Genomic DNA, 19,934 nt, shown 5'->3' with positions numbered 1-19,934 from the left:
TTTAGCATCACTGAGATACTATTTTTTGTTAAACTTTTTTTATATTTTCTTTTAAATATGGCTATCTAGATTATTTTATCTACTTTATACATATTTATTTCTTTTAGCACATCATGTTAATCTAAATGAAAATGAGAGATGTAGGCAACTATCTGAATTAAAATAAGGTTTTTCTATTTTTGTATTTATATTTGACTTCATTCCAGTTAACAACATTTATAATGTTATATCTATGTATATGTATGTATGTATGTATGTATATATATATATATATATATATATATACTCTTAGTTTTAGTTAACTATAATAGCCCTGCACTAAGCCACAAAAAAAAAAAAAAAAAAAAAAAAAAAAACCTTTCAATTTCAGTGATAATTTCTTTGCTAACAACATTTAGCCTACAATCACATTGCACATTTTGTGCAGTTATAATGCATTCTGCATCTGTCATCTGGCCAACATCAAAGAAACAGTAATCATGCATGCACATTTTATATTAAGTCTTTGACATCTAGGCTAATTAGCCTACTGAGAGTGTGGTTACATTAATAGCATTAAGAATGACATATGATTCTTTAATAATGTGTTTAATAATCTATAATAATCAAATCTATAATATTCAACTGTGATGAATTTAGCAAAATGTAATTATCCGAACTGTATTTATAATCAAGGTGCACATAAGTGGTATGCAGGTGCGCATGCGCGGTAAAAAAAAAATAAACGATTCGCACCAGAAAACATGGAGGTGAGTGCTTTTGAGTACAAACATTTTTGAGGACCAGTTCACAGGGACATGTTTACTTACTGGAGTAGGATTTTTCTCCATCTCTGGTAAGATAGCAATCATGACGATAAGTGTGTTCTTTAATTATTAGGGGTGCAACGGATCGCAGTTAATCCGTGATCCGTACGGATAAAGTCGGTTCGGCACGCATGTGATTCGCAGATTAACTGCTAAATTTAACCATCATAGAGTGAAAGTTTATCATTTGGACGTGTTTTGTCTTGCCAATTAACACATTCAGGCGAAAATCGAGACTTGCGAGCTGTTGTTTGTGCGCACACCCTCACACCCCCGAAACGCGCGCACGCAGAGAGAGAGACAGTCAAACAGCGTCAGACAGCGCTCGAACACCGAATTAATTCCTCTTTCGCGTTTACTTGCGCTTTAACGGACACATACACACAAAATGATGTCAAAATACCTGTTTCTGCAAGTATTCTCTCGGTTATGTCATAAGTGAACAGTTGAGAAAGAAACCGATGTGTGTCATATTCGGTCCGTGCTTTCGTTCTTAAAGTGACAGCAGCCTAAAAAAGTTATATTTTTTAGCATTTTTTATAAGTGCTAATATTCAGATACAGAGCTTTGACTGCAAAGGTCTTGAAATGATGTATTGCATAAGTTGATTTGTGTGTCCTGCTGTTCAAGCACTGCTGTAATTACACAGCTTTTATTTGCACAGCATGTACCATATTTTTCGCTCTTTATATTCTTGGCCTTGTCAGGGAGTTTAATGAAAGTTTTACTGCAATTGATGAGACACAACAGGGATTTTCAGTCTTATTAAACAAAATCCAAAGTCCACTAGACTGTGTGGCATTTTTAATTAGGAATGCAAAACTACTGAGAATTTTTCTCCTCTGTTAATGCATAGAGAAAATTGGAAGCCAATCCATTTCACCCCAGTAGGGACTCCAGGCCTGAGAGAGAATTATGGAGTCAGTCTCATAAACAGAGCTCGGGATGAATCGCTCACAAAAACCTACTGCTTTTACTGAGAGGCACCTAATGTGTGACAGACACATGTGTGCACTATGCAGCCAAATAAGCAGATGAAATATTTTCAGTCATGAAAAATGTGACATTTTAGAACCGCTTTGAATACGTTTTAATATACGTTTGTTTAAACAGCCAGTTATAATGGAAAGGATTCTTTTTCGGCTTTCATGTGGAAACGATAGGCTTTGCTGCCATCCAAATATGCAAAACCACCTTTAATATAGATCAATAATTCATATAACACTTACACACTCAATGAATCTGGCACATGTATAGCAATCAGATTCACATATGGGTCTGACTTTATACCAGGACAAGAATTTCTAAGTTTGAAATGTACGTAAATAACTGAGGGTAACAAAAGTCCCTCACACTGCATAAAAGAATATCTGTAATGCGCTCAGTCCCTTTAATGGCATGACAAATTTTAGAGCCCCCTGAAGCTCTATCATTACTCCCAGAATTAATATTTTCATATTCAGTGAAACGAGAGGTGAATCGCAGTAATATAAAGGTTAGGCACACGCCAAAGCTCTAAATCTACCCTTTACGTTCGGCCTAAACACAAGAGAAATCAGGACCACATGTCGAGGGGGACAAAAATTCCAAACAGCAGCACTACGTCAGGGTCAGTTTTGCTGTTAGCGCAGGGTGGGATCAGTATGGACAGGAGTGTAATCTGATCTGAGCACGGATCTCTGACGTGGAGTTTAAGAACAGTTCAGGATTGCGTGTTTAGACCAGTGGACTGGCATCAAGCATTTCTTCACTCCATCTTCTCACTCTCTTTACCTGTGTATCTCCAGTAAAACTTGGCTTGAAAAAAGAAAAAAAAGTTGTGTCCCAAATGACTATACACTAATATACTATGTACTCAGCCATGTAGTGTTTGAATTTTATAAGGTTATTTTGTCATTCAACATTGGAGTCTGATAGCCCCTCCCCCTCTGCTATGTAATAGAGTGCAACAGTCAGGTTCCGGAAGTAAAATCTCCTTTCGTTTCCTCCATAAGGAAATTGATTTTGAACGATAACTTATAAACATTTAAAGACAGGTTGTTAATTCATGGTATTTGCTTCTGCTGAAGCCTTCAGCCCACATTATTTCAGCTTAATTTTTTTTACAGTGAAATTCCTGGTGAAAAACTACATTACCCATGATGCTGTACAGAAAATTACACCAATCAGAAAAAGTGAGAAAGAGCCAAAAAAAGCAATGCTCCAAAATAGCTCTTTAGCTCTGCCCCTTAAGTGCATCATCCAGGTATTTAAAGTGTACTTTTTCTATTTGGAATTTGCAGTGTGAACACACAACTCACATTCTACGACAGAACGGCATAGAATAGCGGATAAGTACGCAAATTGGGACGCACCTTCTTTCCTCTCTTTCCTGTAATTTTTGGTAGAACTGAACTTTTTAACACAAAGTTAAGCCTAAAAAAGAAACGACTAAACTATCTGAAACCCCTTTTTAATTTAAAAAAGTTAATATAAAAAACTGAATTAAATAAAAAATTAATAAATTCATATACGCAGCCTATTAGTGAAGCCATTACGCAATGACATAAAAGAAACTCTGATTCGCTTTTTTAACCAGTTCATTGAATGGAATCATCTGAAATAAACGATTCACAGAAATAAATCAGACTTCTCGTGACTAAAAAAGCACGCATTCGCAATGACTTTCAAGTAGTGAATGCTGTGTTGTAATCAAAGTATAGCCCGTTTCCAGGTATACGCCTACATCATTTCCATATGAAACACACAATTTAAACATATTTGCCCAATGACAGAGTGAAAGAGAATTTTAGCTTTATTAAAAGTGACATGTCCCCCTGAGGACTCGGAAAGCAGGTCTCGGTCGTTTCAGCTGATGAACTTGTTGACAGTTGGTTTAAAAACAGTATTTTAATGTGGTTTTATACTAGACAGATTTGACACAGTTATTGCTAAGCCCAGAGGTCTGAAATCTAGAATCCAATATAACTGGTTTTAAGACGCATATCTACAGCTGGAGATTACCTGTGATGATGTCATATGGTTGTTATCACGCTAACTGACGGGAGGTTGGAAGAGGAGGAAATGATCTTATTAATGGTATTAAACTGTCTGCAAGGTCTGGAGCCAGGGTTCTCATTGGTCCTCTCTTGTGTGTGGCATGACTCCAGTGCTGTTGGCTGGTAAAGTGATCCATATGATGAGGGCCCTGTGGCTGAAGCCAATGTGAAAACCGATACAGCATCTACCTGTCAAGAGTCTGGCAACAAATGCATCTTGGATCAGATGAGACATCATGCAAATCAGGCATAAATATGAGATACCATTTTTGCTGTATGCCTGTGTTTGCGTCAATGTGTTTGTCAGGCATTTGAACGGTACATTCCACCCAACCTAGAATTTTTTCTTGCAGTTTATGATCTTTCATTTCTCGACTTTTAAAATTTGGTTCAGGTGTTCTTGACATTAATACAATCCACAAACACAGGAGAGAGATCTGAAAGATCCTGGCTGGCTCAAACTTTCTGTTCCACAGGCCAGATTTATCACACCAAACCTGTCCCAAACAACACGCTCTCCAAGATCCAATTGTGTTGTCACTGTCATTGATTTAAAATATGTGAATATAGCTGCGTGTAAAATATCCCAATGAGAAATTTTGCAGGTGAAATTTGGCTCCAGAGGAAACAGTGAAGTCATGATAATGAGGTCATATTAGTGACCTATGGGATGAGTGTCTAAATTCTTTTATTTCCCCATTGAATCATTTTATTCTTCATCATTTACATCCCCCAGTAGCTATGTTTCCATCACCATGTTTTTATGCGCATTTTGAAGATGGAAATGCCAAATTCTGAAAAAAAATCCCTTATTTTGCAAAAAAGTTTGTGCGCTCGCTTGAGGTGGTTTTTGACTTGTGCGAAAAAGAGTTAATGCGAATAATGGGAGATGGGAATGCATTTGCTGAATAAATTCTGACATAGCGAACATTAAACCCACGTGACTAATCGGCTGTTTCTGCTAATGGTGTTTTATTTACTGTTGGTTATAGGTTACCAATACCACCGTCATCCGCTCGGACAACTTGATGGAAATGCACCTAATTCGCATTTTTTGTTTGTTTGGGTTTGTTTTGTTTTTTGCGAAATTTGAAAAGATTCGCTTCACATTTGGATGGAAACCCAGCTACTACAGTTGTCAAAAGTACAGACTTCGGTTCCTAGTCGGTACTGAAATTTAAAAAATATGATGCTCTGAGCGCTGTTGAGCGGATTCGTAAACACCTCGGATTGGCCAGTGTGTTCACGCGCTCGTCAGATATGTCTGTGATTGGCTTCAATGATCAACGCTGTAAAAACATTGTAAATAGTCATCAATGAAGCTCTTCACCAAGCGCTTACGCAGATACACACAGGATCGTTTGAAAGTAGACGTCTAGCACGGACCGGTCCACTGATAGACGCCTGCTTTCAAACGCTCCCACTTTCAAATCCAAACACTTCCGTGTGCTTTCAAACGCTGCCGTGCGTTGATCATTGTAGCCAATCACAGACATATCCGATGAGCGCGTCAACACAATGGCCAATCAGAGGTGCTTACGAATCCGCTCAACAGCGCTCAAAGCGTCACATTTTTTAGATTTCAGTACCGATTGGTACCGAAGTCGGTATTTTTGACAACTCTACCACCTACTGTGGTATTTTTAGAAATATTTCAATATTAAACCAGGCACACTGTCTTCAAGACCTTGTTGACTTTGAAGCCAATAAGATTTTTTATTATTTTTATTTTATTAAAATTATTTTTTTAAAGAAATTAATACTTCTATTCAGCAAGGATGCATTCATTTGATCAAAAGTGACAGTAAAGACAATGTTAAAAGATTTATATTTCAAACAAACACTGTTCTTTTGAATAAAAAATGTCACAGTTTCCACAGAAATATTACAAATACAAATAATTAAAGTACAAATTAATGAAAGATTTAAAGAAATTTTTTTATTTAAATGCTAAAAAATAAGCTGTTGTGTTAATAGCATATGAAAATCATTTAAATATTCTTGATTCCTGTCCGTTGCCGGCAGCGGAGGAAGGTCCAAGCTTATCAGAATTAATGGACACAGTGTAGTGTTAGGATCTTTGCCACTCTCCACATACACAGCTTTTTATTACACGATATTTTACAGCCCTTGTGGCTTTTTCTTATTAAGCATGCTGAAATAGCTTTGTGTTTGAACAGCTGTGAACTACAATTTTACTTCTCCTGAGGACACTCAACACTTGCAAAAATATGAGTTCACCCCTCTCCTGTCTTTCGTCCTGGACACTGACACCGGCTTGTAAATCGGTAAATCTCTGTGAATAAAGTTTTATTCTAGGCTTTGAGTGATTGGCCACCTCAGGCTGGTCTTCACATACCAGCGCTGAGCTCATATGTGTGTGTGCTTTGGGCCATTCTCAGCAATGAGGCAGATGATACATGATCACGTTTGAATAGTGAATCCTTTAATTGCACGTTTAATCTTTAAGGAAGGCTAAGAGCAACTTGTACCTGCTGACCCACTACAAATAACAACTCAGAGACTCACACTGCGGTACTGTGGCAATCTCAGGAATCTTTTATAGTTTAGTTTTGAACATAAATGGTATTAATCAAGAATCTGAAGCAGGCTCTTTTGGAGTTTGAATTGTGTTGACCTGGAAAATGTGAATTAGAAAAGCAAAGTTGTAAGAAAATAACCAATGAATAAATCCTTTAAACTAGAACTCTCTATACTCCCATCACATCCAAGAGACATAAACAAGTGTGATGGTCCATTTGAGTTAAATATTCAATATTTGCTCCAATAATACTTTATTTAAAAATTAACATTTAACATAAACATTGTATTTCACCTAAATTAAAAGCAGGGTTCTGTTTAGAAAGAAATGGCAGGATCAGTTTTTAATTCTCTTAAGCAAGAGGATTAAGGTATCAAAACAATAATCATGTTATTCCAGCTTTCTTTGAACTAAGTCTCCATTCCGTCCCATTTGAAATGAGAAAATATCCACTGACCATCTGAATGGTGTTAGTTTACTTGTACTTTGTATATAAAGTGCTTGAAATGCAAAGAAAAGACAAATTTGTAATAAAATGAATGGTCCACTGCTGTCTGGTCCAGTGAATAGTAACTGTATCAAACTCATTTCCTTACAAAAACATTAAATTGTTTTCAGTAAATGGAAAAATATGTGTTTAAAGTAGAGTTATGATAAGGGGAATAAGAAAATTAGCTCTTAAAGTAATTTAAGTGTATATGTCAAACTGTTCACGTTGTTCATAAACTGGAACATATTAAGGAAACGAATGCCATTTAACCGTCTTCTGGGAGGTCCTCAAAATACAGTGAAAAGCAGCAACTGTGAAAAGTTTTTCATCTTTCGTTGTGCAACTATGAGAAAGGTTTCAGTGTCATGGCACACATATTGATGCTTTACAAGCCCTATAGTATTTTTATGAGAATGAAAGTCAGAAAGCATGAAAGGAATTTTAACACACTACTCTGAAATAAATATGCTCCTGCATATCAATATTTCTCTTTAACACCATGCACAGTATATTCTCAGTGTTCAATGAATTAAATCACCGTGGCTGAGACTGGACAGTCAGAGAAATCTGAGAAAGAGAGAAACATTCTGTCCTTTGTATAAATTTTGGCACTACCAGATACTTTATTACAAAGCAGAAGTATGAATTTATGCCTTATGCTGTTTGGATAGAAACATTTAACATAGAAAACCTGAACCGTTAAACATCCACTATGGACATGTTCAGACTCCATATAAGACCTGGGAGTAAAACCAAGGCCCTAAGTCTTTCTTGCCAATGAGCTTTATGATAAACTCTTAAGATATTCTTGTTTCTGTGAAGACATTTAACATTTCAGGCCATTTTACACTTAAACTACAATTTATATCTAGGGCTGTCAATCTATTAAAATAGAGTTTTTCGATCAAATTAAAAAATAAATAAATAAATAAATAAATACTCTGACAGTGAGTGAAATGTCACCATGATGTTTGTCTCTAGTAGATGGTTCTATTCGGTTGTGGTATCCAACTGCACTATACAGCAAATCACTATCTGCACTCACATTGGTAGTTACCACATCTTGATGCTGTTCATTTGCATAAAGTTGCATAATGTTTCTACTTTTGGTCAACATAGTCCCTGTCACTTGTGTCATCAGAATTAATCACCAGCTCTCTTTGACATAACAAAACCCAGCCAATGGGAACACAACTGCTGTTGTGTTCCTCATTGCTGTAATAATTTAAAACAGGTAAGGAACAGGTAAGATTTCTGCACTAAAGCAAATCATGCCATAGTTTGTTATCTTTTTTTTGTATCTATTTGTTTTTATTTAAATCACACAATCATATTTGTTCATTGTGAAAACAATTACATTTATTCAGTTAAAAATTATGAATATGGTTAAAATATTGGGTAACACTTTATTTTAGGGTCTTTTAACTAGTTGCTTATTAGCATACATATTACTAGGATATTGGCTGTTTATTAGTACTTATAAAGCACATATTAATGCCTTATTCTGCATGGCCATATTAAACATTCTTAATCCTACACAATACCTAAACTTAACAAGTACCTTACTAACTATTAATAAGCAGTAAATTAGGAGTTTACTGAGGGAAAAGTTTATATGTGTTCCCTATACTAAAGTGTTACCAGCTTGGCTTTTTCTTACCGGTTTTATTTATACATGACTGACAAATATGCACCACATTAAGTTTATTTATTTGTTTATGTTAAATCTGTGTCCAAATGGATGGAAATTTTATATGCAATTCAAATAAATACATTTTAAATTTAGGCCTTATGGATGTTGCATAAACTATCTAAATATAGACTAGATGGACAACTTTGGCCACTGTTTTTTCAGCCTCAAATTTAAGAGGCTGTGTCAAAAATTCGTCCCAAAAGTCCCTGCATTCTTTTCCATTCAGTTGCGCTTCATCTAGTAGAAGCGAACGGGTCAGGGAACACAAATGATTTTTTTTTTTTTAAATTGGCTCCACTAATATAAACCACAGAATTAATCAAGCTTTAGCTTGTGTAAGTTCATCTAGTCATATTTCAAACATTATTTCATTAATACTCCTTTTTTATTCCAACAAGGGATCAGTTTCTGCTTGCTAAATTCTTGATGTTTGGAAGCAAGACTAGTCCAATGCCATCTGTTGGTAGTAATCCACTTGTCAAGCATGTGTTTTATACTAAGAAGACCAGAGATTAATTTCACGGTGATTCTGTGCATCCCAAGAGAGCGTTAAAGGCCCTGCTTAGCTCTTAAGTTCAGAGATTTACTGCGGTGCAGATCATCAGTCTAGCGTCCATGCAAACTACGATAACAAACATGAACACGTGCGAACTATGCATGCAACATTAGGGGACCTCACGATGGATCTCTAGGTATATAATTCTAAGCCATTATGTCTGAGGGATGTTCCAAATGAAAATTCTGTCATTATTTACTCATCCTCATGTCTTGTCTTTTAAAGCTAAATGCATTTCGAACACAAAAGAAGTTATGGTCACAATTTAGTTTCCAATTCTCACTATTAACTAACTATTAGCTATGACTTTTGCCTCAGTAAACTCCTAATTACTGCTACTCCTAATAGTTAGTAAGGTAGTGGTTAAGTGTAGGTATTGGGTAGGATTAAGGGAAGTAGAATATAGTCATGCAGAATAAGGCATTAATATGTGGTTTATAAGTACTAAATAGCCAATATCCTAGTAATAAGCATGCTAATAAGCAACTAGTTAGTAGTTAGAACTGGACCCTAAGTGTTGCTGAAGTTTATAAGTTATTTATAATTAGTCTTTTCCATACAAGAAAAGTTAATGGTGATCATAGCTGTCAAGCAAGTTTTTCTGTCAATTTCAATCTGACCACCAGACAAATCTATTATATGGTTTTAGAAGACTTAATGAGTCACACAGACTACTTTTACGATGATTTTATGCTGCTGTTTTTGCCCTTATTGGAGTTTGACCAAAGTCCCTTTAATAGCACAATATGTAAGATTTTTGGATTAAAATATCCAAAAACCACTAAAACAATGTTATATTTTGTGTACTTGTGTACTTATCACAATTATCCCAAATGTTTCCAAGAATGTTTAAATCCAGAGAAATAAGCAATTTTAACCAGGGCACGGACCGTGTCCGTGTGTCAATGACATCATACCGCATTACCCTCGGTTTCCAGTTTTATTTTGTAGACATGAAGACAACATCTCGCACGATTCCGCAAAATCAATGCGTCATTAAGCTACGGCTTTGTTTTGAATAAGCGGCAAAAAATTACATATTGTGCCTTTAAGGCAAGTCATTTCACTCGGCAGCCATCTTTGAAACGCCTCTCGCAGCTGCAATGACACGATTTTACCAATTAGTATTTGACTCTTTTATTGAGAAGGTGGGACTATTCCGCCATATTGTGCATTGCACTTTCTCCCATTCATAAGTAATATGAGTGCAACGTTTTTTGTATATATCTTTGGTTTGACTACCCACAGAAGGGACCATATGGAACAGAGCAGTTCAGACATTCTGCTAAACTTCTCTTTTTGTTTTCCACAGAAGAAAGAAAGCCATACATGTTTGGTAAAACATGATGGTGAGTAAATAATGACAGAAATTTTCAATTCATTTTGGGTTAACTATCCGTTTATGTGCTTTCCAGCTGAGGACTCTGGCTTTCTGGTTTACGGCACTCTGGGGGTTTCCTGTTGTGCTGAAGGTCAATACACAGCTGACGCTTGAGAACGAGGGAGGGATAAATCAAAGTATGCTTATGAAGGGTAATCAAGAAAGGGAAGCAGGAAGAGCTGCTTTACTACGGCTGCCATGATCGGTATTTGACAGCTAAAGTGGTTTGAGTGGGTATCCTCATAAGAAAATGAATTACACAGGAAACATTACAGCACCTGTTCTTACAGTAGTGCTTTTACATTTTGACTTTGTAACAAATCTCTCCATATATTTCTCCAAGTGAAATGCATGTGAGAAATCACAGGTGCCTCGTCCACCATTACTCTAGCACATAAGGGAATTATTTTATTTATATAAAATAAAAAATTATTTTGACTTCCTTTCTAAGATATAGTGAGGGATATTCATCCGCTAAAAATCATATCAAGTCCAAAATAATTTATTTAATAATAAAACACAACTTAAAAGAGGCCCATAATCCTTGCATATTGGCAGTAGTTGAGAGCTCGCCTGAGTTTATCCGAAAAAAAATCACTCATCTGAAAGAAAGAAAACAGAAGAAAAACTATTTTGATTCAAGCCATATCTCATCTAGAAAGGTTTCAATCATAAAAGCAACTTTTTATTTTTTGTATCAGGGAAAATGTAAGCCTTGTGATCCTTCACTTCATTAGCACACTTTATAAAAATATAGAATATGCATCTATGCATCCCATCACTGTTAAATCTCACTTCTAAATCATGAAACACTGATTAAACATACGCTTTTCTGAAGCAGAAGGTGTTACACTGGGCTTTTCAATTGTGTAAAGCCAAGTCAGATGTTACTATCTACACCATACTTTAAAGAAAAATAAGATGGAAAACTGTCTTGGCTGAGAGTTTGCATTTCCATGCATCTAAATTATTCAGCATAATACATTTTGAGTGATATTAAACTTTGCTGACATAAAAACCACACATATGTTTATGTCGGCTTGAACAGAACATTCTGTATCTTCAAATTCTCTGAATATATGTGAATAAAAAGCACAAAAATAATCAGACATCCGTTTTTACAGATAATAATACTCTGTTGTAATTCTGGATATGACATTTGAACCGACTGTTAACAGATTTTCAAGATATTTGAAGTATGTAAAAGTACTCTAACTATTTTAATAATGTATTTTGTGTGGCATTGGTTGCTAAAGATGCCATTACAACACCAACTTGCATAAAAGGTATGAAATAGATCATATCATACAAGTCAATCAGCAAAAAAGGGGCATATCAGGTTCAGAGAGGGAGAAGAGAGGTTAAACAAACTCCCCAAACCCAACACATTATAATACACCACATAACGTTTCAGACACAAACCATGTGGAACTCAAAAAATGATGGATCTGCCATGAAGAAAAGAATGTTCCTCAGGCTTGCGCACGCTTTTCTGTCTACTTATGTTTCTCTTGGCAAAGCTCAGCATGGCCATCTTGTTTTTCACAAGGAGCCTCTGTCCACGCATATATGGTTGAACTTTATGAGCACAGTAGACAAAAGCGGCAGAAGCACATTTCACCGGCTGGAAGACCCTACATCCTCTGTCAGTTCTAACTTTGGCATGGTGAATGAAACTAAACATATCCGCAGTCACAGAACTGGAGCCTTGAAAGGCTCTGAGGCCACTTAGCTCATGACTTCAGAGTGAACTTGACGGCTGGAAATATATTCCAAACTGAGTCTCTCTGCTCACCTACCTATTGTAGATAATGAGAAAATATCGATAGCTCAAGTCAAGTGTATCAGTTGTCATGCACAGACAAACCAGCAGTGTTAATCTTGTCAATGACAAAAAAAGTTTTTAACAAAGGGTTTTTTGTTATTTTAGCACGATGGAACCAGAAGTGCTAAAATGCTAACTTGTTTCTGGCCTACAAAAATACGTCAGTCCTGGAGCACTCTATGGGGCACTCTTTATAATTTTATTTCAGGAGCTTGTGATTTTTGTATAAAAAGTATGACAAAAACAAAAAATGTATCAGGTTGCATATGCCAACCTAAGGTATAGAAATGGGATTGACGCTATGGGGAACCAATGCCTACTATGCCATGCTGAGGGAATACCTGCCTCACTAGGCCATGAATTTGCACAAACATAGTGGGCATGACATAAATTAACTCTACGAATTACTCCGCCTGAATCAACACCATGGCTGCATCCCATGTGACTCATATGGTGGTGCTTTTCCCTAAGCCAACACTCCCCAATACTAGGAAAGATCCCCAAGCTTCTATACTCTACAGCAAGGGAAGTCCTGGCTGTCACACCTTCCTCCTTCCCTTGTGGGCCTCAGCCCCAAGAGCAGAGCTCCAAGGGGAAAATACTCAACATAGCCTCAGCTATGTCAGGCATATCATACCAGTATTTTGACAAGGCTCTTAGGTAGCAGCCTATCAAAGGGAGCATTTACAACTATAACCTTTGGTACTACCACACTGCAGGGGAGCTTCTATTCCATTTTAATGACCCTAGAGTAATTAGGGGAGAACAGCTTGTACCCTGACTTGAGTAAAGGCACTTCTCCAGGACTCACTGTAGTTAATGGCTAACTATAGAATGCTACAATGACAACAAGGGACGCCATTGGCAATCCACCTCCACTCATCAGTTGTAACACTGATCATCCGGAGAGACCTATAGAAGCACCTCACCCAAGGGGAGCATACATCCTTTCTTCAAGTCCCAACAACAGTTTTGGAAGGGAGGTAAGCCCAAGGAAGCCACAGGGGAGCTCAGACCCTACTTAAAGATCCAAATGACCTGGGGAAGAGCAGCTCATACCCTGCCTGAAGTAAAGGCACTCTATCTAAGACCCGCTATAGCACTAGAGAGCTGAACGCGCTTGCACCTTTGGCAAGGCAGGAGCCTTCAAAGAGGACGCAGCACAAGGGGAGAGATAACTCACAAGCAGCTCTTTAACTGGGGCATCCTCACATATCATTGCTCACATAGTCTCTCCACATCCAAGTAGTTTGACTACATGGGAGAGACTATACCAGCCAAATACAAATTTCTCCATTACATTAACACCTTACTGTTTATAGAAGGAATAAAAGGCTCACAACTTGCATGCGGGACAGCGGAGGAGGCAGATTATTAATAACATCTGCCTCAACTCTCTCTGCATCTAATTCCTCAAAATTAGACAGAAATCAGTCAGGTCGGAAGTGGCCACAAAGCGACTTCCTGAATTGACATGAAAGCAACAGAGGTAGCAGGAGAAGTCCAAAAAGGGAAAAACTCCTGTCAGACTTTTTGCTATGCTACACCTACAATCCCAGCGATCAATCACGCCCTGCCGCCTCAGTGGCCATGAGACCCGAATTGCGAGGTGCAGACTTTCGCCTATCATCCCTCAAGAGAGAGTCAAGCATGTGTGGAGCTTTCCACAGTGAACACATCACAATGAATGCATTCAGCTCCCTCAAGAGCTGAACATGCTCTGTACAAAAACTAGATTCATATCCCTAAAGAGAATGAAGCAATAACAGAGCCTCCTACTGCGAATACGTCGCAATTTGTGCCTCCAGCTCCCTTGAGAGCCAAATGCTCTCTGTGTAAACACTAGAGTGTAAACACTAGATTCTTATCCCTTAGGAGAAAATCAAGCAAGAACAGAGCTTCTTATCGTGAATGCAATGTAATGAGCTCATCCAGCTCCAACACACTCCAACAGACTCTTAACTTACACGCGCATTCAAACAAGCAGTTCTTGAAGACAAAAAAGCTGATGATATGTAACTCAGGCGCACTTTTATACTCCGTGTGTGACAGACTACTGTCTGCCAATGATTATTGCTTTGTTTACACATGCTTCAGACACCGGTCACGCTGATGCCGTCCCCCATAGCCAATACCAAGACACAGCATTAAAGTTCAGCTTTGAAAGGGAACTGTGTAAAAATGAACACGGCAAACCAGCCAGATGAAATGATGAAGCAGACTTCTCACATTCCAGTGTTTCTCCAAAAGCGGATAACTTGTTTTTCCCTTTGGTCCAACTGATACAGTACATCAGTATGGCTGCTGTTCTGGGAGAAAGCAGAAAAACACTTTCATTATGGTGCATGGCAGGCCCATAAAAATGTACTGTTGCTGTAAGTAAAACATCTTACCCCATGAAGCATATACCAAGCACAGAAATCACTCCTGAGGGCAGCATTGAAAGGTTTGGAAAAGGACTAATCTGTGCCTGAGTGGGTGTTATAGAAAATACCCCAAAAGAATTAAAAGTCTTGAAACATTCTCAGTTCAGTCCTAAAACTCCCCATCTCCATTTAAAGATAGTCAGGCAGTGCTTAAATATAAAATAAGAACCTCACTTCTAAAAAAAAAAGAATAAAAATATTTTTCAAGTTCCAGCACAGAGAGAAGCTGGGTTTTTTAGACGTAATTTATTGTATTTCATCAAGCGTACAGAGGATTTGAGCTGTAAACTGCACTTTCCCTGCATTTATTTTCTATTTTACAGCCATTACAAACACATTTGTGTGATTTGTAATCTCTGCAGGCTGCCGTGAGGACATTTCAGCTGAACTTAATCATGATGCTCTTGGAAGATGGTTTCAGGGCAAAGGTTAAATCAACAAGGCACTGTTCCAACCCATCTTGAAGAAAAACTGCACATCTGATTAAGTGAGTTACATCTCCGTAGAGGAAGTGATGAAATGAAAACTTCCAAAATGATCAAGGATAATCTAAATGATATGCAATTTAGAATTATTAATATTGTTGGAATGAAGTATCCAGATAAAGTGTTATAAGTAAGGATGTGATAAATACCTTTTTCAAGCTCTCTGACAATCACCTCTTTAAAAGACATCTCAGAAATCCACAACAAAGTCCCGTTTTAGTCATATTGGGGACCTCCAGTCAGCTATTTCCAGTAATGCAAGTACAGCTCCCATTTACTTGAATGGGGAATGAACAAATCAATGAAACCAACCATAAATGTTATCAAATTACGCCACACATATGTATTTTTCTGGCTGTTCCACCAATTCACATGCACATTCAAGATTAAACAAACAGGTGATGCCTCTATGAAAAATGAGATCTTGTAACTACAACCTACAGGCGCCATACTGAGAGTTATGATTTCTCCCATTCATATCATAATGTCTCTGCCCAAACTGTTCATCAAACACCTTAAAATTGTATCTGTCAGTTTTATCATTACAAATTACCAGTATAAAGTCCATAACTTCAGTCCATCAATTAACATCCCATGATAACGTATCCAGCAATGATGAAACTCTTTTAAAGAAAGTTTTCTTGTGGTGCTGATGAAGTGCTGATGTCCCCTCTCTGTCTCGGGCCGGTTTCAGGCATAACTCAGCAACACAAATTCATCTGAAATGAGGCAGCATTAAGAGGGCAATTTGGCAATTCATTTCAGATGGCGGAGTGACCGCAATTATTTGTTTTTGGATGCTATCGAGGACGTACATTTTGAAAAAGGATGTGTGAGAGCAAATGTTCCGCCAGTATATGACTGATATATGCCTTGTGGATTTCCTTTACACTCACTCAGAGCTTTTCCTCAATGGATAATGACAAGCATATGTCCTAAGGATCCTTCAAACTGTGTGAACACACACACAGGAATCAGTTTAAATTATGAATAAACCAGATGATCAAACATACTAAAGCACCATCATAAACGAACAGCAAAAACTTCCTGTTAGGCTTCAAAAAGTAAATCTGAAAGTTCATACATTTTATTGACAATTTACTATAAGTTTCAACGCCAAATTTACTGAGGCCGTTTTGTAAATCATTTGAACACTTTATGGCCTGCATTAAGGGTTTTCATATTATTTCTGATCTGGCCACTACAGTCTAACAATTTTGCCAAACACTATAAAGAAAAGAAACAACCAAGCCAACGCTTGAGGATAAAGCAGACACAATTGTACATTATACTCAATTCTTGTTTTTTACGCCATACATAATGGAGCCCTGACAGTTTCCAGCAAATATTTGTTCTAAAAATCCATCTGCATGTACTCACCCACACCCAAAATGGATGACTTGTTTTTGGGCCCTAATCTACATTAACAAAACTGTACAGCCAAAAAATTAGCTCATTGGTCTCACTGCAAAAGATGATATAAGCAGCCAGTTAGCTACTGCTTACATTACAAATGACCACAAGCAGCAAAGTGGGGCGTGCAATGTTGATGGAGATGAAACGGTGTTGGAAACGGTCCATGATGGAATGAACAGCAAAAGGAAAACCTCCAGTTTCCATTTAAGGTCCATTTCCGTTCAGATATGTTTGAGATGTCTGTGCGTTTCTGGCTGCTACTGAGCTGAGCAACTGTAATTGTAAAAAGCAAGGTCATTCACTTTTGCACACAATTATGACTGCATATTTCAGCTACATTATATTATGCATCTAATTGCAATAGAATTTAAATTAAAGACAAATGCTGAGGACAGACAGTCAAGGTTGCACACTCACTGTTACTCACGTACTGTATTCCTCAGAGATTTCTATGAATCACTGTTACGCGCCGTTATGTAATGAACATATTTCAAACGTAATGTGTAATGTAATGAGCATATTTCATGGACCATGCTGGTGAATGTTGTAATGAAAACATATGTGACCTTCTGCACTCTGACATTCTGCTTTGGTCAAGCAGGAATCGGCAATGTCGTTGGGTAATCACCATTAATAAAAAATAATAGCTGCAAATTGCAAATTTCCTGCCAAGCTAGCCACCCCCTTGAGAAGTACTTGTGCCTGTAAATGTGTGATTTTTCTCTACCTAAGTCTGAAAAATCTGCCATTTTTATTCATTATTGAAGTTTATTTTAAGAAAATTTCGAAACCACTTAAAAATATTAGAAAACTGTTGATTATTCACCTTATTTTGCAACACGAAAGCAAGCTATTTTCTGTGAACGTGCAAAACTTTTGATTCTTTAGCCGCATAAACAGTATTACCACAAACGGCAGTGTATTTGTAATTACAACATTGCATTAAAGTAATATGATAAGAAATACTAGTTTGCAATATAAAGCAGCATAATTTTATTTGTGTAATGTAAATATCTGTCTAATCAGTCTATTATTAATTGAATTAATAATTATTAACATTTACTTTTTTTATTTATTTTATATATGGTTTAGGTGAGAGTTTAATTCTATAAAAACATTCTGTTTTTCTTGAAATAACCACGTCATTGTCTTACAATATAAATTATTGCCTACAGTAGTTATATAATAATTTAATCCTGACTCTCTCCTTTCCATTTATTGGTAAAGCATGTAATTTAAAAAAATGTAACAGAAAATAATTATATTTTTCAAACAAATTTGCTGATTTTTTTTTTTATATATTTAAAAAAAAAAAAAAAAAAACTAAAATAAGAAAGTGTGAAGCCGCAAATTAGTTAAGTGGAATATATCCAAGATGATGAGCAGATGTTTAAGATTTTGTTCTGGTGGTGGCACCTGGAGCAGATATATGAAGTGTTCCCACAATGAAGAGTGAACAAAGAGGAGAATGCTTTGAATTTAAAAGAGTCACTAAATTAGCAGTGAGCCATTGTTAGCGGGGCCACAGGTTAGTCCCAGGGCTCCAGTTAGAAGGGGCGGTGGTGGATTTTACAAGCCCAGGCCGAAGAGCCGCAGTGGGATTGCCCTCACCAGCTGCCTGCTTTACAAGGCAAACTTCAAAGATAAGGCCTTGACTTACCCCCCTCCAGTCCCTGCCACACCACCAACTACACGCCTTCTTTGGGTTACACAGTGTGAGTAAAGCAACATGTCTCATGGTTCACTTGTAATGACTTATTCTGAGTGACACACTCCAGTGTGTGAGGAAAATGCCTGTTCACTAATGGGGTTTTAAAGGTGCAATATGTAAGATTTTTGCAGTAAAATATCCAAAAACCACTAGGCCAGTGTTATATATTTTGTTCACTTGAGTACTTACAATATCCCAAATGTTTCCAACTATTTGTAAATCGTGAGAAAATTGCAATTTTAACCAAGGCTCCGGGACGTGTGAGGAGTTGCCTGTCAATTGCACCATACCCGCATTACCCTCGGTTTCCGGTTTTATTTTGTAAAAACCATGGAAACACCAAAGACGCTTTAATATATTACATATTTTAATAGACAAGTGAACAACTGTTTGGTTACGTTTATAAACAGAAAACTAATTATTGTTATTGTAATGACGGGTCGGCAGAATGAGGATCCATTTGCAGCTTTATTAAGATAAACACCAAAGCAGACAGGGGCAAAGGCAGAGACATAAACAGGGGCAGGCAATGGTCGAGGCAGGCGGCAGACAAACACAGTAGAGTCACAGGCAAGGATCAGGGCAGGCGGCAAACAAACACAGTCCAAACAACAGGCAAGGATCAGGGCAGGCGGCAAACAAACACAGTCCAATAAACAGTCCAACGGCAACAGAAATACAATCCACAAGAAAACGCTCAGTAGTGATCACCGGGGCAAATCAAGACTTCGCAAAGAGAGTGTGTGTGTGTGTGTCTTAAATAGCATGAGTGTAATGAGGTGCAGGTGTGTGCGCAATCAGTCCCAGGAATGAGGGCCTATGGGAAACGTAGTCCGAATGTAAACCAGTCAATATTCAGGTGACGGCTCCCTCCGGTGGTGCGGAGGAGGAGGCACGAGAGCCACATTCGTGACAGTTATATAGCTCAACACGTTTAGTCTTATTGTTTAAATCTAATTTTCTTGATTTTTTTTTTGCGAGTACCATGCTTTACCATGCCTCAGAGAAAAACACTATTTTGTCAAGTAGCTAACATAGCATAATCAGATGCAGCTTTATTTTTAACAGTAACAGTAATACAGAATTTTCTCCATCATACAATACGTTTTAAAATTAATTGCATGCCATTTATCAACACAAGCCATCCAGTATTTAATATGATATTCTAAAATCAACAGCCGCCGAGCGAACGCACAGTGTAATGTTATAACATTATTTTCAACACAGACAAATATATCTAATATGATAAACAGAGCTGCGTTACCTCATACTCATAACCGGAAAAGCGGAAGCGGTGTCGGCGACTGTGGCATAATAAAAGTTCCGCTGCTCGTGAGGCGTGTGTTGCGCAATCGCTCCAGCGGCCTCGTTCAGCTCCCACAACACTCGGTCCTGCTCTGCTTCATACTACAGTAATGTTAATAATCTCATCCATGAACATGATTTCTTCCTGGGTCCTATCCCGATTGTTTCCACCGGCTATTTTGTGAAGACCACATGTCCCAAGATTCCGCGTTCAAACTTGCCGTCATCAAGCTACGCCTTTGTTTTGAATAGGCCTCTAG

Source organism: Ctenopharyngodon idella, chromosome 16 (genome assembly GCF_019924925.1).
Source record: "Ctenopharyngodon idella isolate HZGC_01 chromosome 16, HZGC01, whole genome shotgun sequence".
In the NCBI taxonomy this organism is placed as follows: domain Eukaryota; kingdom Metazoa; phylum Chordata; class Actinopteri; order Cypriniformes; family Xenocyprididae; genus Ctenopharyngodon; species Ctenopharyngodon idella.
Note: the sequence above shows the minus strand (reverse complement) of the source record.